General features: G+C 34.8%; 1 long non-coding RNA gene across 1 annotated transcript; it reads right to left on the bottom strand.

Annotated features, from left to right (window-relative positions):
• Window positions 1-333: 333 nt before the first annotated feature.
• LOC149491297 (uncharacterized) lies at window positions 334-1,314 on the bottom strand. The gene is made up of 3 exons (XR_016318413.1): window positions 734-1,314; window positions 549-610; window positions 334-474 (listed from the first exon to the last, which is right to left on the bottom strand). It is a non-coding gene; the product is annotated as an uncharacterized LOC149491297 (long non-coding RNA).
• Window positions 1,315-4,750: the final 3,436 nt, after the last annotated feature.

Below are 4,750 nucleotides of genomic sequence, written 5' to 3'. Positions count from 1 at the left end.
AAAATACATAATATTAGCTAATGTGAAAACGAATCAACCAATCATCCCACAACAATGAAATGTGCACACAAATATTCATCCAAATCGGTTCATGTGATTAGGAGGAGTGACTGCAGCGCCATCTTCCGGGCCCAATTGTGTTTCCAGATCACCCAGGAACTCAATTTAATATACTTACACAAAATTTTTCGAAATTAAAACTCACATTACTATGTAAATATGAATATAAACCTGTTTTAGTACTAAGCAATTTCCCGCACAGGTGTAGTAAGTATAAATGAAATAAATATCAACATCAAATTCTTTATACAACATACTTATCTACCACCTACTAAGAAATGTAATTCTTGAAATTTTTTCGTATTTTTTTTAAATATAATACTACTCCAATGAGCTCCTGTTCCATATCACGTCCGCCATACTTCCACTAAGTTCACCATGATTTTTTATTTCTTTGCACTTTGTTGCTTTTTGCTAAAAATGGAATCATGCGATAAAACCAGTAGAACGTTGATAACATACATTTTTGACTGAATAAAGGTACTTACGAAGGAGTGGGTTCACATTGTGAACAATCAGTGGGTTTATTTTCCTTCTGGATTCCGGATTTCTGAAAAGATTATCTATACTATAAATGAAAAAAATCTTACACATTCGTTATGTACTTAAAACAGGGGTACATATCAAACATCGTCTATAATACAATTATCATCAAATTTAAAATAAAACCAACTTCTTCATTAATTTGTTCCAATTGTAAGCATTCTTTTTTCTCCAACCTTTATGTTTCTTCTTCTTATTTTCTTTATTGTCCCCATTTGTCTCATTTTGTCTTATCGTGTTGTCACCCTTTTTTACGATTGCGCGAGCGACACAAGTTCCCCGTGTGACGGCCGTAGCGGGAATGACTCGTGCAGCGATCGGGGTAGGAAGGTACAGGGCGGCTCTCGCTATATTGGCTGGTCGCGCGCTAATTTCAAGTATTTCTTGTTTATTTCAAAACCATCGCATATTTCAAAATTCTAAATCGGTAGACGTATAGGTTGTATATTTTATAGTTAATATCCAAAAAGTCGTAACTTTACGTTTGTTATTTTGAAGATGCCAGAGATTATAAAAAAATAACAATGAGAACTTTGTATTTTTTTTCTATCGAGAAAATATCATGGAATCATGTTTCTAAAACGGTAGACGTATTGTGTTACTATTGAACTTTCTTGTCAAGAATTTTCATCACGACAACTTTAATAATATAAAAATTACGAAGGTTTGAAAAGGGCCGTAAATGTTAGAAAAATTAGTTCATCACCTTAATTACTTCGCAAATTTGAAGTGACATTTTCCACGTTCTTCCGGACATTTTGACGTATTTTCCGGATATTTTCCACGAATTTTCCGGACATTTTCACGCATTTTCCGGGTATTTTCCAGATATTTACCAGGCATTTTCCGGACATTTCCCTGACATAGCCTGTAAATGTCTGGAAAATCCCCGTGAAATGCTCGGAAAATCCCCGGAAAATGCCTAGGAAATGCCCGGAAAATAGCCGGGAAATGCCTGGGAAATGTCTGGAAAATATCCGGGAAATGCGTGGAAATTTCCGGAAAAACCGTTGAAAATGCCTGGAAAATGCCTGGAAAATATCCGGAAAATGCGTGAACATGCCTGGAAAATATCCGGAAAATGCGTGAAAATGTCCGGAAAATATCTGGAAAATGCGTGAAAATGTCCGGAAAATATCTGGAAAATGCGTGAAAATGTCCGGGAGAAGCGTGGAAAATGCTCGGAAAATCCCCGGAAAATGCCTGGGAAATTCCCGGAAAATAACCGGAAAATGCCTGGAAAATATCCGGAATATGCGTGAAAATGTCCGGAAAATGTCCGGAAAATGCGTGAAAATGTCCGGGAGAAGCGTGGAAAATGCCTGGAAAATCCCCGAAAATGGCTGAGAAATGTCCGGAAAATATTGGGACATGCGTGGCAAATGCCTGGCAAATCCCCGGAAAATGCCAGGGAAATGTCCGGAAAATGTCTGGAAAACACCCGGAAAATCCCCGGGAAATGCTCGGTAAATCCCCGGAAGATGCCTGGGAAATTCCTGGGAAATAACCGGAAAATGCCTGGGAAATTCTCTGAAAATATCCGGAAAATGCGTGGAAATTTCCGGAAAAACCGTGGAAAATGCCTGGAAAATATCTGGAAATTGCATGAAAATGTCCGGAAAATATCCGGTAAATGCGTGAAAATGTCCGGAAAATATCCGGAAAATGCCTGGAAAATCCCCGGAAAATGCCTGAGAAATGTCCGGAAAATGTCTGGTAAATGCGTGGAAAATCCCCGGAAAATGCCAGGGAAATGCTCGGAAAATCCCTGGAAAATATCCGGAAAATGCGTGAAAATGTCCGGAAAAAGCGTGGAAAATGCCACTTCAAATTTGCGAAGTAATAAAAGCAGAAAACCAAAAAAGAAAAAGAAATCTAAAATCTTTCATACTTAATGTATGGGAGGGTTTAAAGATAATTTTTTTGATATTTCTCGATTTATTTTTAAAAATTTATTACGGCCATTTTACTCATTAGGTTAAGTACTTTCGATATCAGTTTAAAGTTTTTTGTTATCTGTAATACTTACGGAAAAATCGCCTGTGCACACTTAACGATTACACCCTGTATGTGGCCGTAAACACTAGCATTTGTGTGAACATTAAAAGAGGAGTTTTGGAAATATATCTTATGTGACTAAAATATGTAGATGAGAAAACTTTGTAATTGTTTGTTTTTGTAGATCTAAGGATACCGTAGGATTATGTTTACGTCTGCTTGTCACGCCCACTCGTCTAGTTGTAAAGGCCAGGGGGTATTCGTTTATTTAGAAGGATGTTATGACTGAAACCTACTTCTCCAATCAAAGTAGGAAATAGTTTACGCAATATGGACTAAGATAATATTACTTATTTTCTAATTAGAGAAATGTTATGACAAAGAATTAAATCTCCAACCAGTGTAGACGTTGTAGTTAACAAAATATTATCAAACTGTTTATTATTTTTCAGTTTAAAATTATTTGATATACCTAATCATAAGTAAAAAAATATATTTGTTAGGTATGTTAAGCCTTTGATTATTTTATATTGATATACCTAATCTTAAAGTGTTAATATTTAAACGAAACTAAAAAGTATATCAAACAATGTTACCACTTTACAAATAATTACCATAGATATAATTTTACAAAATTAACAATTTATCATTTCACAGAATTTTCGTGATTAAACTTTATTAGCGAGACTAATTTATTTGAGGTCGAGCAACACAGCTATGGAATAAATATTTTATGTCGAACAGTAAAGGAGGTTAACTAGGTAGGTATCCAACGGGAAATATATATTATTGTTATTTTTATGAATTGTAAATAAAAAAATTAAATACTTATACACACATCCATCAATCATTGAATGAATATTGAAGATACACCTGTTTCACTGATCGATTTTCTTTAGGGACAAGTAGGTGATCAGCCTTCTGTGTCCTACCAGACCAAGACATATTTTTTTTCTTCGTTTCCACTGGAAATCGAACCCAGGACCCCTCGGTGTTACGCTCACGCGTCAACCACTGTACCGAGGAGGCTAGGCGATCCTGAATATGTAGATAGGGTATTTCAAAATCCCGTATTTTCTCGTTGAACAATAATTGTAGTTACCTTCAAGCCGATGTTCATGCCCTTGGGTGTAACGCAAAGTTAGTTGCTAATAATTTAATTATCCATGTACTAGTTAGTAATTTTATGTTCACGTAGATACATCCAAAGGGTTTACATTTAATAACCTGCCTGCACAGTGCCGGTGATTTATCCTCCTCAGGTGTTTGAATTGCGCTAATGGCGATCCGATATCTTGCATAATGAATAATGTGTTTGTACGTCAAGCCTTTACAATAAATCGACTAAAGTATGCAAATATTGATAGTACGCGACACGGAATAAAAATTGAAGCTAAGACTGAAAATATGGAGAGGGATCTTCTATCTTTAAAGTATTTCTCTCCTCACTCATACAGTTGTATATTAAAAATAATTTGGAAAATCCAAAAGTGCACGCCTCATAATTTTTTTTTAATAATTATTTATTAATTATTATTTTTGTTTATTTAATAACAATTAAACCACATCGAATCAGACCCTGAAAAATGAAAGGGTTCTATTCCTGAGCATACTCAAGCGTAAGAGAAAAAAAAAGACTCGATTAGTAAAGTATTTCGGTCGCTATCGTGTTAACAAGAAAATCCTCCGCACATACAGACACACGGACGTCCAAGACAGAACTTTTTTAAACTGTTTTTTAACTAGTTTAAATAACAAAAATGACATCAAAAATATTATGAATGTTAAAAATAGTATTTTTTCTTAATATGTGTGTGTATGTATTATCTTACAAGTGCAATGTATGATACATAAAGACATTTTAAGTTTGAAAAATCAGATGTTTTGCGCGAAGTGACAGTAGTACGTACCCACCTCAACGCTTCGCTTATGAGGCGTGCAAAATATATTTTGCTGAACCGACCGAAACCGAACAAATATTAACAGACGTTTCTGTTTATATAATTTATACAGTAAATTCGTTCATTTGAACTGTGGCTGAAACAAAGTTACAAATGAATAAGTCTAAAGTCTACAGACTTTATTGTCCAGTGTTAATGTTTTTCTCTTTTGTTTTTAAGAAAAAGTTCTTAACATAATGAATAGGACT

Source organism: Colias philodice, chromosome 1 (assembly GCF_061535455.1).
Source record: "Colias philodice isolate Cphi_HAF_F1 chromosome 1, ilColPhil1 Martin Lab GWU primary, whole genome shotgun sequence".
Taxonomy (NCBI): Eukaryota; Metazoa; Arthropoda; class Insecta; order Lepidoptera; family Pieridae; genus Colias; species Colias philodice.
Note: the sequence above shows the minus strand (reverse complement) of the source record. Positions and strands in the feature narration are given on the sequence as shown.